Genomic DNA, 18,696 nt, shown 5'->3' with positions numbered 1-18,696 from the left:
TTTGTTGACATTACTTTTTGAGCCAGAGATGTTTTAGAAAGAGGAAAAGACGAAAGGAGGAAGAGAATTCCACAATTTAGCAGTTCGAGGGAAGAAAGAAGTATCATATAGGTAAGGAGAATTAATGAGAGTAAAGGCTTTTGATTCCACTGGTTAATTGAGAGGTGGAGAAAGAAACAACCCACATATGGGATTCATTGCTCCATATTAGGGCTCATAATATCCCTGTACATATGAAATAGCCTCTCACAAGAACAATGATGTTCTGGCCTATTCAGCATCCCAGCTTTTGAGAGGCAGACTTTGTGATGTTGCGGATTTAGTGTTCCTAAGATGGAGAAGAAGATATGGCTATGCCTAAAATGTGTCTGTTCTTACAGGGTTAGGTTGTGGTGTTGTGAAATTAAAGATAAGGAAACGTGATTCATCGACTGAGATATGGGAAGAAATTGCGTTTTAGCACCATTGAATTTGACTGGGTCCCTGGTTGCCCCTTTGGTAATGATGCACAACTCTGAACTAAGGGAAGAAATATGTTCAGTACGTGAAGAACACCTATTTAGAAGGAGAAGGGGCGGGAAAGTGAGCTCAAGTGTGTAAAACTAAATGATCACCATAAGAGTGTATGAGGTAAGAATGACAAGTCATTTACATGGGGAAAGTAGGCGATGGGACAGACCCCTTAAGAACACCACTGACAACTGGATCATAGGAAGAAGCCGATCCATCAGCGAATACTGCTGTGGAACGGCCAGAGATAAAGCTATGTATTAGGGAAGGGAAGGAAGCAGAGGATATAAGGTAAGGAAATTCAGAAAGTAAACCTCAGCCTGTCAAATGCTTTGGGAGTGTCGAGGGCTACTACAAAGATATCATCAAAATTTCTGAGAGAGAAGCAGAGGTGAGTCACGTGGGAGAAAGGACCACCAGTTGACCCAGCTTTGCGAAATCCGTATTGATGATCAGAAAGAGAACACAATTTCAATGCTTTGAGGGAGTGAGAGAGTTTTGAAGAGTTTTATCCACTCTGGACATAGCAGAAGGAAGATCAGGTGTTAAAACGGTCTCCTCTTTTAGAGATGGGCTGCACCTAGGCATGCTTCAAGGAAGGAGGAACGGTCTGGAAATATAGGTTAAGGCGAAGTAGACGAGCCAGAATCAGGGTTAGGTCAGAGGCGCGTTTCTTTAGGATTCGTGAGATACATCCTCAGGACCATACATACTCCTTGTTCTGAACCTGGAAGAGTATGTAGAATATCTTGCGCGTGGAAAATTATAGCTAGCATTGGGCCAGTAGAAGATAGCTTTACAGGATTAGAAGCAGAATCTTCTAAAGTTGAATTAGAGGAAAATTCGGCAACAAATGGAGCGGCTTTAGCAGCTGGAGAGTTGGGACAGATTTGAGCGGGTTGGAAGAGAAACGTCAAGGATGAATCACAAAAGGAGATATTTTTGGCTGAGGACCAGAGAGATCTTTCAATAGAAGTCCAATCAGCACACAGCCTCTTTATGACGGTACGCCTGAGTTTACGAACAACAGCTTTTCAGTGATTCCAAGTCAAAATGAAGGTGGAATGAGGGTCATGGGAAAAAAATTCTTTCATGGCCTGGTATGCTCTGTCCTTGACGCAAAAGGCATCAGAGTTGAAGAGATCAAAACCATGATTTGGGGTTGAAAAATTTAGTAGAAAGGATGTGTAAGACTCCATCCCAGCTGAGATGACCTCCGCTATACGTTCAGCACAACATGAGCACAACATCCCGGCCAGCAATGCAATATCCGTCTCAAAGAAAGGCGATACAGATACCCTGCAGGGATGACAAAAGAGCTCTCCTAATAATGAGGAAAAGAAAAGGACTCGGCTCCGCCATGATTCTCCCAGAGGAGGACTTAACTTGTGATGTATAATGATATCCCCTGCATAGATGATTTCAGTACGTGGATGTGAGAAGAGCAATGCTTCATGAAACGGCGTCTGATAGTCGAAGAGTTGCACATAGCTGGAGGAATGGGGGTAACATGAGAAAAACAAAAGCAAAGTAGCTGAGGGGAGAGAAATGTTGAGTCAGATGACATCAAAGTTAGGAGACTCGAGATTCACGAAGCGAGAAATGCGAGTTTGTATATTACAGTAGGTACAAACAGCACTCTCATAATGGATACTGTGAGAGAGATTATGCTGGGTTTCAAGGACAAGCTCATGGAATAGAAGACTGAGGGGTAAGGTAAATTAGAGACCATGGGTGTTGCTGAGGGGTATAGAGAACAAGGTAGGTCTGAGAGCTGTGTTCGGAAGAGAGGAGTTGGTTCCGGCCACTTGATGTGCGACAAGGGGGCTCTGTGATGCATCCAGCCTTCCTCTACCAGTGGCGCCATTTCCATTTGGTACCAGAGACTTTGTATGTAAATTGAATGTCATGATTTTTTTACGAATAAGTTAGGAGAAACTGGAGTGGAGAGTAAAGGGGTTGTGTGAGTTATACGTTGTCAAATGTTGTGTCTGAAATGGAGAGGGCTTGGGTTTGTGGACTGAATGCCAGCAACACAAAGACAGGAGACACAGCGGCCTGGGTCAGGAAGGGAGGGGAGATGTTACTTGAAATAGGGAAGAGCTTATCGGGTTGTGTGATGAAGGAGGACTGATGACTAAGAATACAATAAAGAAATGATGCATCTGTTGGTATACGTGTGTGAGGCGGGTTTAAGACCATCGGACATTACTGATTTATGTGCCACTTACCAGTTATGCAGAGGAGAGGTTGTTGGATGTAAACATGCTGAGAGAGAAGGCAAGTGGAATGGTTGATGATATCCTCTTAGAAGTGTGTGTGTGAGACAGTTCGTGTAAAGTGAAAATGACATATGTAGAAAGAAGTGGTGGAGGGAAGAAAGTAATGAGTTTGGAGAAGTGACCTGTGTGTAGAGATACCACGAGAGTGAGTCGCGAATGGCACAAGATGAAAGTACATGAATCTAGGGAAGTGGACCAGGAGCGTGGGGTATCTTAGGCCAGCAGTGGTTAAATGTATGAGCGCAGTGTGTGGCATGCTGAAGGACGGAGGAGAGATGTGGGCATATTGAAATGATTTGTGACAGGAAAAATGAGGGAAGTTAAATGGCAAAAGTGTACTATCAATCATATAACCGCAGGACCACTATTATGGGGTCCCTACAGCTTCAAGGCTGCGCTACATCCAGCAGCAGGGAGGTGTTGGACCCTTTTCGATCGAAAAGTACCTTGACGAAATTGTAATCCTTTTCATCCTTCGAAGTTGACAGCCTTGCCGTAGATGACTTTTCACCCATGACGTAAACACATTCAAGTATATATATATATATATATATATATATATATATATATATATATATATATATATATATATATATATATTCAGGCACACATACACGCACTCACACAGAATCAACTCCTCGCCCCCACCCCTTACACACAACACACAGGAGGGAGACAAAATTCACGTATTCTTTTAATGGTAGGATGAAGGATGACGTTAGACATTTACAACCATAACAAACCACCCGTGGACTGGTCGTGTGGTAGTCACAACCATCTGCGGACTGGTCGTGTGGTGATCTTAACCACCCTGTGGACTGGTCTTATGGTGGTCACAACCACCTGAGGACTGGTCATGTGGTTGTTACAACCAAACTGTGGACTGATCTTGTGTTGGTTATAACCAGCTGGTAGACTGTTCATGTGCTGGTCACAACCAGCCTGTAGAATGGTAGTACGGTGGTCACAACCAACCTGTGGACCGGTGTGATCACAAGCAACCGGTGGACGACTGGTCGTGTGCTGGTCACAACCAAACTGTGGGCTGGTCGAATGGTGGTCACAACCAGCCTGTGCACTGGTCGTGTGGTGGTCACAACCAGCTTTTGGACTGTTCACAACCACCTGCAGGTCAGTTGTGTGATGGTCACAACCAATTTGTGGACTGGTCGTGTATTGGACACAACCAGCTTGTGTACTGGTCGTGCGGTGATCACAACCCACCTGTGGACTGGTCGTGTGCTGGTCACAACCCACCTGTGGACTGGTCGTGTGCTGGTCGTAATTCACGAGATGTTTATCCTTGATGGCAATAGTGTAAGAGGGGGAGGGTTGGGGTGAGGGGAGAGGAGGACACATAGTTGGGAGAAGGTCATAACCTTTGCGTCTGTCTCCTTCGATTCGTCTTCCATAAATGTATATAAGAATTTGGACCCCGTGATTGGGGTGTAGGACATCAAGATTTACGAAATCATAAAAAAAAGATTGTTTTCGTTAAATTTCATATGACTTAAATAAAAAAAAAAAGGTAACATTCGAATAAACAAGTTGTCAAAGAGTTATTATATGGACTTGTAATCTCGCAGGGAAGACAGCACTGGATGATGAGAGGTAAAAGTGCAGAACTATATATATATTTACTCATCACGCAACACTTGTAAGATATTCGAGAAACACAAATAGAACAGAGCTATATAGAGTGTATATAACATAGCTAGAGTCAATAACAGAGCTATATAGAGTCATTAACAGAGCTAAGAGTCTAAAAAGTTAAAAAAAAAGCAATATATATATATATATATATATATATATATATATATATATATATATATATATATATATATATATATATATATATTGATCTACTATTGAGTTAGATACGAACTTCTACCTAAGTAAGGCTCAAGCAGGAAAACGAGTCAAATCAGGCTGACGGTAACTTGGGCCAAGCAGAGGACAAGCAAGCAAACGGTGTGGAAAAACTCTTACCTTGCTGGATTCCCTGCGGTCACACCGCTGTAGAGAGGAAACACTGGGTTACTAATACCAATAATATGACTGGAGTGCTCTCCCCTGCGCACCCACCACACCATACTCTACTACCGTCTCTCCACCACAGGCGGGCGGGCTTGTCACATTGTACAGATAGGTAATGTCTACTGCCCTACCCGGATCCCTAACTAAACACCTGTTGACAAAGGGAAAAGTTTGCTGGTATAGGATGGAGAGAAAAATATATGTATACATATATATATATATATATATATATGTATATATCTTGTATATGATGGAAGAGCGGAGCCCGTGTCGTTTCTGTAGTTCTTGCCGCCGTAGTGAACACAAGCCTGAGATCATTGACTCCCAGCAAGCACTACAGACAAGGCCAGACGTCATTCAGTTGCCTCGTGAGTTGAGGAAGAAATGTAGGTTTGTGGGAGGGAGGAGGATGAAAATCCATTTCTCTACCGAGGACACACAACAGTATGAGCATCTGAGAAACCACTCGCTCGGTGCGGGGTACAAGACGTCGTTTTACTCCAACATTGAGGTGTGTACGTATCATGTCCACGACGATCCTACCTGCTTTGATCATCAGAGATCATCTATGATCGGGCGGATTGCTCGTTCACGCGACTAAACGACCAAACAGCAACCCCTCCCGGCCAGTGAGGTCAGGGCGCGGAGGTGACCAGACCCCAAGACCATTTATTTACTTTCCCTTATTCACTAGGTAACCGCTGGGGGGTCTAATGCCTTTATCTTCTTCCGGTCCGGATTCGAGAAAAACGACTTTTCGTAAAAGAAAGATGGATGATAGGGAAGGTGAAATAAATGGGAGGGTCATGGCACTTTTGCGACGGTAGACAAATATTCTTTTTTTTTGCATGGCAAAGAACGAATACTCCATCGGTAACAAGCTGACACCAGTACTGGCCTATCCACCTCTCACCGCCCCGTAGTTGAACCCAGACATGGAGGGTCGACACAGGAGTCATCGAACATGTATGTCTGCCAAATGGCGGATGTTCTTCTTGTTAATCTCATCCAACGAGAGGTTCCTTAAGGGAGCCAAGGGTGGATGACACGTCCATCATGAGCTCGGCTGCACAGCCCTGGTTGTCGAAGAAGTACCAACGTCTTCGTTGAACAGGAAACATCCCTTGGTGAGAAACCATTTAAAGGAGCCTGGAAGAAGAAAGAAGCTCTTCTAAAGACATTTTCTGTGAGGCGTAAAACCTCTGGAGAGTCCTGACTGGACGTAAAGAATGACGACCTTGAGGACAAAAATTTTCCAGGACTGTGTGACAGTGAGTTTAAACCTGAACTCAACCGTTCCAACTGAGTAAGAGGAAACCTCCGGCCTGGAATAGTCTTTACCAAAATGAGGAAACCTTCAAATTGCAGTGTATTCCCCTACTGAGGCGGGTCTGGAATAGTCTTTCCCAAAAAGAGGAAACCTTCAAACTACAGTATATTCCTACTGAAGCAGGTCTGAAACCCTACTGAAGCGGGTCTGGAATAGTCTTTCCCAAAAAGAGGAAACCTTCAAACTACAATATATTCCCCTACTGAAGCACTAAACCAATTTAGAAACCTTTTTTTCTGTCCTCCCAAAAGCTTTGAGGAAGTTTTCCATCAGAGGGCGTATCAGAGCCAGTACTGCCTCAAAGGGAACATAATGAAAAGTCCGAGATTTTCGACAGCTTCCATTTCCACTGAAAGATTAAAGGATGTCAACAATCTGCAACACAGGAGGTAAGAAACACTAGTTTCACGTAACACAGATTTCTGTCCTGCACGTATACGATGCACAAGTGTTACTGGCTTCATTCTTGGACAGAAAGACAGAAAGATGATTTCTAAACTGACGCATTCATTTAGGAAAAGATTCTCCAGAATATCTCGAAGAGATTCGAAGAGATCAATGAACCCTCTGGTGGTGTGCATGACTGGAAGGCCAAGACTGTAGAGAAACCATCTGATAACTGTTCATACGAGAATATGTATTTGAAAAAGAAAAAACAATACATGAAGAACCCGTCCAAGATGATGACTATCTTGGACCTCTCCTAGATGATGATGAGACCTATCCTGGATCCCTTTTAGATAATGATGACTATTCTGGATTCCTCCTAGATGATGATGATGATGATGTTTATACAAGGGACTGTCGGGAATCCTGTGACGAGGCTGGCACACCAGTGCCCTAGCCTCCTCCACCAAGGTTGTTCCCATCCCCTTCGGTGTGACGAGGCTGGCACACCAGTACCCTAGCCTCCTCCACCAGGGTTGTTCTCATCCCCTTCGGTGTCACTCGCTTCACTAAATAGTGAAAACCAGTCAGTCTGAGACTCACGTTCTCGATGATCTTATGTATTACAGTGAGACGAATATTCGCTCCTGACCATCCCAGTCTCGGGGTCATGGCACTGGGCCCTTAGTGAAATCGGACAATCGGAAAGACTGAATCGATAAGAGGGTGCTGGCCTCAGCAGCAGGAATCAGATGGTTCGCCCCAGATAACAGGATCCACGTAGTGGCAGGCGGTCCCAGTGTCCTTGACCGCCAAAAGGCGTCTGTCCCAAATGCTGAGAAACATGAATAAACAGTTTCTTCGATGCTGCTGAGGAACAAATGTGATTTGTTTTCACCAAGAGTGAAAAAGAGATCCACAAACATTGTTCAATGAATTCTACACAAGATGTTGTTTTGTCCGTCAATTGCTGGACCTCTCCTCGACCAGGGTTCGAATCAGTAGAAACAGGAACAGCCAAGGGAACCATCGATTGTTTCCTACTGATATACCAAAACACTGCTCAGCATCTATGCACATTCAGAGTATGGTGTAATAGGGTCACCATAAGTCTGAGGCGTCTGTGGACATCATCACCTGCTCCACAAAGGTTCTCAAAGCCAGAGGTTCCTGCACCGGAGTACCGCAGGGGCCCTCAAAAGACATGGGTGCCCAACCTGGAAAGCAGTGACGCTCCTCATCTTCGGCTGACCAGCAGCACATGCCAGTAAAGTGTCCTCGAGATGCAAACTTACTGTCTAGTCATTTCTCTGCAGAATTGACAACAGACACACTTACATCCTGGTCTGTTCGAACCTTTTTCTCATTTCATTATCATGATTCAAATCATCTGAAGATTTAGAAGCGTTCTGGTATGCACGGAAGAAAAATGCATTACAAAAAAAGCACAAGAAACAAAATGTGGTGGTCATGCTAGTCCATAACACCAGTGTTCTCCAGGGGGTCACTTCATTGCACCAGCTGACACCAAGGTTCCCCGTGTGGTCACTGAATTGCACCAGCTGACACCAGGGTTCTCAAGACATAACAGATCACTTGCGGTTCGCGTCAAGTTAAACCTGCCAATAAAAAGACACCAATATTCATCTGACGTCATTTCGTACAAGAGATAACGTGCAGATACCGCAAGCCAACGCCAAGCTTAAGGCAGCACGTCTGAACAGCTCAAGCTGCGGGCGGATGGTAAGCTTGGAACCACCTCTCCTCCACACCATGTGGGCGGATGGCTAGCCTGGAGTCACCACACTTCCACACCGTGTGAGTGGATGCCCAACTCGGTACCTCCTCACCTCCACACCATATAAGTGGATGCTTCGCTTGGCACCTCCTCACCCCGGGTGGATGGCTCGCTTTGAGCCACTTCATCTCCCTACCATGACGCTACAGGGCCAGGAAGGGTTCGAGGATGACCAGTGAGACCTGTGAACGAGTACCCTGCACCTACTGGCCACCTGGTATGTCTCGTGATGGGCGGAGGTCGTGAATCTTCATAGCTACTACACCTCACTGTGCTGGGTAAGACGGGGCCTCCGTCCAACACCGAGCAAGTGCTCCCTCCGCTGCTCACGGCGCGGCCCACCATCGCCTCGGTGAGAAATCGGTACCGTCAACATAAACAGCACCAGTATATGTTATATATCCACGGCATATATCGTCTCTATGTAAGTCCATACATAACTACTGATATATATATATATATATATATATATATATATATATATATATATATATATATATATATATATATATATATATATATACACACACACGTTTCTCGCCGTAGTGAGGTAGCATCAGGAACAGCCTTCCTTCATTCCTTCCTTCTTTGGGAACTACAGAAGGGGAGATCTCCAGCTTTCCCGCTCCTGCCCTTCTTAGTCGCTTATTATGACAAGCGGGACATACAATGATATTCTCTCTCTTCTATTCCCAAGAATTATATATATATATATATATATATATATATATATATATATATATATATATATATATATATATTGCGCGTGATCAAGATATTCCTATGAGTCTACGGGGAAAATGAAACACGATAAGTTCCCAAGTGCACTTTCGTGTAATAATCACATCATCAGGGAAGACGCAAGAGAGAAATATAAGTCAGTTGATATTCATCGAAGAGACGAAGCTAGGCCGCCATTTGTTTACCAAATTACGTCCTAGCTTCGTCTCCTCGATGTATATCAACTGACTGTTATATTTCTCTCTTGTATCTCCCCTGATGATGTGATTATTACACGAAATTGCACCTGGGAACTTTTCGTGCTTCATTTTCCCCGTGGACTCATAGGAATATATATATATATATATATATATATATATATATATATATATATATATATATATATATATATATACTACCTTAATAACTTTACTTCAGGACCCCTTTCACGAGACGCCTGCAGCGCTCATGAAGTCAGCCATGTCCATCAGCTGGAACTACAGGTCAAAAAGCGAGGTATATGGTGTATAGATGTACGTGTGCAGAACCATGACCAGACCACGGCCATCTCGGCTGAAGGAAAGAATAGAGAGAGAAAAGATAAATTGATAGTTCACAGGATATTTCTCAGCCCACCTTTAAAGGAGGGAAGTTTGTAGGAAGAGGGAAAGGCGAATGAAAGAAGAGAGTTTTCCATAGTGTCACTGTTCAAGAAGGTAAATGAATATCATAACGGTCAACCTCGTGTAGTTGGTCTACATAAAGAATGTATTGGAAGCAGCATTCAAGCGCGTGCCAAAGGTCCAAGCCTCAGTGGCAGGGACACACACACACACACACACACACACACACACACACACACACACACATATACACACACACACACACACACACACACACACACACACACACACACACACACACACCCAGCTCATGACGGTAGTGGTCGAACAGATATCAGTAGAGCTAGGAAAGAGCAGCACCATTACGGAAGTGGGTGAATGGTTAGCCTAGAACCTTCTCACCTCCACACAGGAGAGTCACTAGGTTAGACGCTCTTTTTTCCTGCCTGGCGATCCAGCTCCTTAATCACCCTGCGGTATAGAGTCAAATGCTCTCTGGCAGTCTTCTCTTTTGTCCAAGCCTAGCAGAGCTCACTCTCTCGTAGATATCGAAGAGGTTCGTTATGCATGACCTTCTTTCCTTGAAACTATGTTGTCTCTCACTTAGGGAATTCCTCCTTTGCAAGGAAATTATCAGTTTGCTCAGAGATTATATCTCTTCTGTAAATCTTATTTCATCTCATCTCTTTTAACTTCCTCATTCACTGCATATTCAAACTTGAGTATTACATGACCACTTCTTCCGAGTGATGCATCATGAATTATATTCTCAAAATTCCTAGTGGTACATCAGAAGATAAGATCTAGTAATGATGATGTATCACTCCCTCTTACCCTAGTATGTCCACCAACTGACATGTTGGTTGAGGAACTTTTCCTATATATAGCTAAGAACTTGTGTCTCCATGATTCCCTGTCACCTTGAGAATCTAAAATCCCCTAGTGACGCTCATCATAATTGAAATCCCCCATCCAGGAGCTCTTACATCTCTAAGGCTTCGCTACGCTCAGTAGCAGAGACGAGATACACTCCTTTGAAGCGAGGGAAGTTCCTTCATCCCTGGGGATATGGGAGTCAGATAACTACCCATTAGTTGTATGAAGCGACTAACAGGAGTGGGAGCAGGAGACTGAGGAAACCCCCTCTTCTCTTGAAGCTAACTTTCGAAAGACAGGAACAGAAATAAGGCGAGGACATGTCCACGAAGGCTCCTGCTGACGTATCTGTGTGTGTATGGTTGTAACTAGGGTGTCAAGAAGGGAGAGGGAGGTGCTTATGTTTGCTGAGAGAAACCTGGATGTTTTGCCTCTGAATGACGGGGTGAAAGAGAAGTGGGAAGAATGGTATGGAAATATCAAAGGTGAGGATGTCTGGGAGTCAGGGAGAGGACAAGAGCAAAAGAAGGAGTGGGATTTCTGAGGATGAAAAAGCTGTGGGACTGTGTGAAAGGAAGGAAGCAAGTTCAAGTTTGTTTTGGGTTTTATCAAAAGGATTTTATGAATCGTGGGTCATAGTCAGTGAATATAGATTCCCGCCTAAGAAAAGTTATGGGAGAAAGAGCGTTTCTGGGAAGAGCTAAGTGAATGATGCTTGGGCAGTGTTGATGCAAGGGATCGAACCCTGTTGTTAAAGAATCTATATGCAAGAGTAAGTGATGTTGGAGACACGGAGTTCCAAGTGCAAATGAGAATGTGGAGACACATGCCTAAGTTATGTGCTGAGAGAGCAATGGAGATTGAGAATACATGATAAAAGATATATATAAATGATATAGGGGTGAGTTGGGTCAACGCACATTACTAGACTATGTGTTGATCGATAGACATACAATAGAGAGGTTCTTTGATGTTACTGTGGTGAAAGGGGCAGCAGGAGGGAAATGTCTGATATTTTCTTTTAGGAAGTAAGTGTGAAAGTTTGTGCAGGGTTTAGGAAGAGAGGATATGGCGCATGTGTGAAAGAAGTGGTGAATATGAGCGAGCTAAGAAAAAAAAAATTGACATGATTGTCTCATGGAAAAGGAGAGAAAAATGGCACACGGCTGTAGAATGGAAAAGAGGAGGAACGATTCTAGGGAAGCAATGTTTAAATGTGTGGGTGAAATGTGTGACATGCAGACGGTGGGATGTAGTAATATGAGAAAGGGAAGCAGGTGATGGAATGAAGAAGTTAAGTCTATAGTGAGAGAAAAGTTAGGTGTATGGTCAATACCAGCAGGGAAGGTCTGCAAGTAACTCGGAGGAGTACAAGAGAAAGTGGCAGAAGGTCAAGAGGAAGATGAAGAAACTGAAGAAGAGATGGGATAAAATTTATTAATGAACCTTAGGGGTAATTATGAAAATGTTTTGAAAGGAGATGAATGGTGTGATGAGAATAAGAATACAGATTCGGAAGATAGTAAGTAAAGCAGATAAGGTAGTTGTAACAAGCAAAGACGATGTAAGTAAGAGATTGGGTGAATGTGTTATTTAACAGCTGTTGAATATGTTTGATGACAGTGAAGGGATGTAGCGTTTTCAGGACGCCGTGTCGTTCGGAGTAAGATTCATGACGAATGTTATGGTGAAAAGAGAGGAAGTCGTGAAACGTTTTCGTAAGACGAAGTGTTACAAAGCAGCGAGAGTGGATGGGATTGCAGGTGGCTTTCTAAACAAAGGGGACGACAGTGTTACTGATTGGTTAACCAGGCTGTCCGACGTTTCTGGAACTAAGGTGTGTCCTTTTATTATGGCAATCAAGACAAAAATATATTTTCGAACGACAGGGGATTAAGAAAATTTTGAGTATACCTGGCAAGGTGTCACCACGGCTGGTTTAATCAGATCATAGAAGGGATGGTGAACATTTGGGTCTTGGAACGAGGGTGGGCCTACATTATGCCAGATATATAGGAGTCTTTGGAAGTGAGTCATTTGCTGTTTGCAGTTGACAGGTTTGAAATATTCCTAAAGCTGATATCAATGTGTGTGTGTGTGTGTGTGTGTGTGTGTGTGTGTGTGTGTGTGTGTGTAAGAAAGAAGTTGGATGTTAATGTAGGCAAAAATATGGTAAGGCAGCGCGGGAGGAAAGCGAGGCTTGATGGTCTGAGTGTTTGGATGGGGAGCACTTGGAGGAAATGGAGTGTCTTAGACACCTGGGAGTGGACGTAGCAGTAGAAGGAACCATGAGGCCAAATGTGTCACATGGTGGAAGAAAATACTACGGTCTGAGGTGCACTAAAGAGTGTGGAAGGAGCAGTCAGTGTCCATAGAAGCATAGATAGTAATGCTTGAAGGTATGATACTCGCGACAGTGTTGTATGGCTGTGAATGTTTGGCCTCGGGTGCAAAGGAAAGGAAGAGGGTGCACTTGCTGGAAATGAAGTGCTAAAGGACGATATGTGATGTGGGACGTATCGATTGTGAAAGGAATAACAGTGTCAGGTAAGAGGTGTGTAGCGAGAGTAGTGTCAACTCAAGAAATCAAGGTGTACTGAAATGATACGGGAGTATGGTGAGGATGAGTGAAGAAAGACTGACGAAGATGATCTATGTCAGAAGTAGAGGAAGCAAGGGAGGAGGGAAGACCGAGAAGGTGATGGAAGGATGGAGTGAGGGAGGCTTTAGGACACCAAGGCCTAATCATTCAGGAGGGGAAGAGGCGTACATCCGAGAGAGTGAATTTGATCGATGTGTTATATGAAGGACGATGTGCTGTCAAAGGGCTGAGCCAGGACAGATGAAGCGGTGAAGATACATCACAGAGTGATCTATGGAGCTCGACTGTAGATAATGAGCTCTGCCTCCGGTGCTTTGTACACTACAACAAGACACTGCATCAGTGAGAGTGAGGCCTTGTTTGTTTGTTCCTGAGGCTACCACGTCGCAAAGGCGGGAAAGTCAACTCTCTCTCTCTCTCTCTCTCTCTCTCTCTCTCTCTCTCTCTCTCTCTCTCTCTCTCTCTCTCAATGTGTGTGCGTGTGTGTAATATATATATATATATATATATATATATATATATATATATATATATATATATATATATATATATATATATATATATTAGTTCTGCACAGCCTAATATGCACATAGACACATATTCGTACATACATACAGAAAAAATCCATATTTGCCATGACTTTGTTGATAACATCAGTGACTGGCTTTGTCTGGCACAACAGATTAGAAACTTTCCCACGTCTTTTTAGTCTAGCCATCTATTCATTGTTATGATACCAAGCACCGAGTTCTACACCAACATACATACATGTACATATACACCCATGAGGCGTCCCCAGCCGCTGTGCAGGGCCATGGGTCAAACCCAGTTTTCTCTTACACAATCACACACATTTTTACCCCACTGGGCATGATGGTGCTCAGCCATTACCCTTCAGCTACTGATGCAAGCACATAACATAAATTCCAACCCTTGGACCCGCCAGGACTACTGAACTCACATCATTAGAATACACTGCCGCGTCAGACTTCCCCAACTGCCTCCAGTAGTAGTACCACTTTAAGTGCCTCTCACTCCCACCTACGTAGAACTACTCAGAGCTATGGGCAGCCGGCAGACATTGAGATACAAACACGCAGAGCATCCTCCCACACCTTTACACAATCAACATAAACACCCAAGAAACAACAAAGTTAAATACACAACCCCGCTCTTCACAAGCTCATGCACACGCTAAGATCTCTACGACCCAACACTACAGTGGCATCATAAGCAAACACAAAGGGGCATTCACCCCAATCAGGTAACACTGCATAAGTAAAACAACTGCATCCATTAGATGTCCTCAACTTACGCCACCAACCATTCAGACTCCCACACCACCAACTCTTGCACCCAACATCACTAGATGTCACCTTTTCAGACACCAGTACTGCACAGAAGGAGCACTTGGAATAAAATATACAAACTCTTCTCTGGCCACTCACCCCTTCCGTTAACTCTCCAATCAATCGACTCAAATTATATAGGGGAAAGTAGATTGGCTTACATCCAAGCACCAGAACCTTATCATAGTTAATTCTCTTTATGTTTACTATGCAACTCACACTTCATCATCATTATGAACAACGAAGCCAACAAGATGCACATGACAAAAAGGACATAGACAACACCATCATCAATCTAATTCCTAAAAGGCTAAGAGCAGACTGGTTCTACTTCCTGGCCATAGACCACAAAACTAACAACAATCAACACTGACGAACTATAAAGAACATTCACTCCTCCCACACGACCCCAACTCCCACACAGGAAGCTCTTCTAACCCACACCAACAACATTCTTTATTCCAAGTAGATACAAGCGTACTCGTAAGCACTGCTGAAAAAGGAAAAGAAAATTAGCTACAAATCTCCTTTACCCTAGAACAGGAAAGACATGAAAAAAAAGAGACATAATCCACCCTGAAACATCTGTTTCCCCCTCCCTTGACTCACACTGACAATTAAAACCTTAAAGAACTCCCCCTGCAACTGGAACTGACAAGATATTAAACTTCCACATAAAATACTTCAGCCCATTTGCAATACAAGCATTTACAGATATCTTCAATCACCCCTGGTTAGAACACAAAATCTTAAACATTTGGAAACTTGCTGACAGAGTATCCATCCTCCAAAACATCCAAATTTCCCTCCTCCTACCACCCTCGTACCTCCTCCGATTGATGTCTGCAATCTAAACCTTCGTCAAATACTGATCCACTTTGAAAGGAACCAAATTAGCCAACTATCACCTGCATAAACGTGGCTTTTGATCCAATCACCCCAAAATCACACTACACACAACCTTCACACAATACATCCTGGATGGCTTCAACAAACCACAACCCCCCTCCCGCACAGTATTAGTGGCAACATATATCAACAAAGCATTCAACACCGTTCTCAGACATATCCAAACACAAAAGATACTTGACACCAGCTGCCACAACAATGACAAGAAAAAGGTAAACTAGCTTCCTAGCTTCATCTCCAAAGTTCTCAGGCTCTACATTGGAGTTTCCCATGGAGCAGTTCTTTCCTCCAACCTTCTTCAGTCTTTTCCTACATGACCTACCATTACCTCATGTAGCCCACAATGTGAAGGTCCTTCCGTACGCAGATATTCTTACAATAACTTCACAACACCATTACGCTACTCAGGCAACGACAATAATACAAGATTACACCAGTCAATTAGAAAACTGGATCACTCGAATGAGGATGTCCGCATCCCTATAGAAACCTAAGTGTACCTTTCTAACTGTTGATACACATGAATCCAACCTGCACCCTCCGTAGTTTTGGATGGTCGATCACTTTTACTCAGTAGAACTCCAACCTTACTGAGTATTACTTACAACACAAATGACTTTTCCTCATTACACAACAAACATCATCACAAAGACCATACATAAACTAAAGGCCTTCAGAACACTTTTCGACGTCAGTTTGGGACAGGTCAAGCAATCCTCATCCTAACAAAGGTTGATATAGTAAAGCTGCACACCTGGCAAACCAGGGCTTTAAGAACAGTCACCGGCTGCCTAACAACCACAAACAATCAGCATCTGCACAACTAAAATGGATCTCCAATACAATCGCTCTTCAGTATTCTCGGCACTTAATTCTTTGCAACAGCACTACACAAACACTTCCCTTCCCCCAGAACAAGCCGTCGTCCCCAAGCAAGAACAAGTCTTACTCTCTACCTCTTACTTTAACAACTTTTCACCTCACAGACGTTGACAGAACATATACACAGATTACAGGGTCGACAAGCACTAAATAAATGCCTTCCCAATCAAGTCTTTTAACACCATCGCAACATACATACATACATACATACACCCATCCGAATTTACACTTCCTAGGCATGTACACTTTCCCCCCCAAAAAAGTATCTGACCACTGAGATTGAAGTTTCTAATAATTTGCAACTGACAGAGCAAGATTAAAACCTGCCTTCGCTGCCACCCTGATGCAGTTTACAACTGCCTCGAGGTGCCGTCGAAGCCATGTTCTAATCTCAGTCGACCAGTTGTAGATTATCAGAAACTTCAGCACCCCCGTGGGATACTTTTTTTTATTGGAGAGGGTGTACGTACAAGTTACACTTTCTCCCATCGGGGTCCTGGACACCATCCATCGCTCCAACATTGCAGACGTCAAATTCATCGTATCACAAGATCTCTTAGACCGAAAGGTTGCGAATCCCTTCAAGAACATAATGAACACTTACTCTTTTACTGTCCTGCACTCATCCAGCACACACACACACACACACACACACACACACACACACACACACACACACAATTTCAACACACTTCTTGACCCGTCTTAATGGACATGGCCAGCTTCAAGGGCTGCGGGCGCCTGATAGAAGGGGATTGTAGGGCATTAAAGCACATATATATATATATATATATATATATATATATATATATATATATAGTCACATTCCAGTATGTGCTATTTATGGATCCCCCTCAATGGTCGGCAGGTTTTCTGTGTGGTGGAGAGAACCCATGTGTGCTCCACCAGCCACTGACGGGTTTCTCCCACTTGACCTTCCGAGGGTTTCCTTATCTCCCGCCTGCCATCCTGGTTCACATATATACAATAACAATCATAGAACATACCTGCTCCTCAAACCCCCTATATTACGACGGTGTCGAACCACCCCAGCTGAGCGAGGCAACGAGACCCTTTTTAGTATAAAGGCCGTGACCTTTGACCTAAGTCTAAACGGGTTAGGTCAGAGGTTTAGGCCATCACACTCATGGGTGTCGCCTCGTCGTGCTTAAGGTGTCGCACCGTCGTGCTCAAGGAGTTAAATTCCTTGGAATTGTTCGAATTCCATGAAGGAATAAGATGCTTTCTGCAGAGGGTTTTGTTCATTCAGCCTAAGACTTATGTATATCAATCAGGGGTTTTTATTTTTGAAAAAAAAATGAAAAAAAAAACACATTCCAATGGATCGACATTAAGTTCATGCTAATTGATCATTTAGATATGGTAGACTTACAGTATATATATATATATATATATATATATATATATATATATATATATATATATATATATATATATATATATGTATATATATATATATATATATATATATATATATATATATATATATATATATATATATGTATGTATATATATATGTATATATCATTACCATGGCAGGGGTGGCTTTGGTGGTGGTGACAGAGTGGGGTAGAGGGTTTTATAAAGACATCAGGTTGGGTAGTAGTGCAAAGCTGAAGCTTGTATATCTCAGGAGCGGTGGAGAGAGAAGAGAAGAGAGAGAGAGAGAGAGAGAGAGAGAGAGAGAGAGAGAGAGAGAGAGAGAGAGACAGACAGACAGACAGACAGAAACAGAGATAGCCAGGCAAGATACATGGAAAGACAGAAAAGCCTCGTAAAGCAAAAGAGAGAGAGACAGAGAGAGACAGAGAGAGAGAGAGAGAGAGAGAGAGAGAGAGAGAGAGAGAGAGAGAGAGAGAGAGTTTCAACATATCAAAAATGTACGCACATCAGGAGAGGGGGGGGAAGGGAGGGAGGGGGAGGGGGGTGGTTGGGACAATGAGCATGCCAGTGTCAGGGGGGGGGGGGGTTCAGGGGGGAGGAGATTAGGGGGCTCGATGCAACAGCAAATAAAAACAAAAGAGCAACTTTAAGACATACAAAAGGAATAATGGCAGCGGTAACACCAGTAACTGCTGTAACTGTGGTAACAGTAGTAACTGCAGTAACATTAGTGACCGTAGTAACATTACTGACTGTAGTTACAACGTATATGGTCGAAATTTGGACTTAGACCAGAATTTCATAAACTGGTCAGAAAAATTATAAACTCATATCAATCATCAAAAACAAAAGAATCTGATTTTATTGTTTTTTCTTACAAAGATTTTTTTTTAAAAAATTCGTGTCAATGTCTACTGAAAACGTTAAATTTTTTGAGGTATTTTTTCATTCATCAAATGCTTCTTAATCTTATAAAATGGCGAGTTC

The 18,696-nt window shown here is 43.1% G+C and overlaps 1 long non-coding RNA gene across 1 annotated transcript in view; it reads right to left on the bottom strand.

The window, feature by feature from the left end:
• Positions 1–4,781: 4,781 nt before the first annotated feature.
• The window catches only part of LOC139753074 (uncharacterized), a 196,842-nt gene continuing 182,927 nt past the window's right edge, over positions 4,782–18,696 (bottom strand). Inside the window, exon 3 of the long non-coding RNA XR_011713644.1 lies at positions 4,782–4,808. This is a non-coding gene — a long non-coding RNA (uncharacterized lncRNA). The remainder of the gene's footprint in view (positions 4,809–18,696) is intronic.

Source organism: Panulirus ornatus, chromosome 14 (genome assembly GCF_036320965.1).
Source record: "Panulirus ornatus isolate Po-2019 chromosome 14, ASM3632096v1, whole genome shotgun sequence".
Taxonomy (NCBI): Eukaryota; Metazoa; Arthropoda; class Malacostraca; order Decapoda; family Palinuridae; genus Panulirus; species Panulirus ornatus.
The sequence above is the reverse complement of the archived record's forward strand: the minus strand, read 5'-3'. Positions and strand labels throughout refer to the sequence as shown.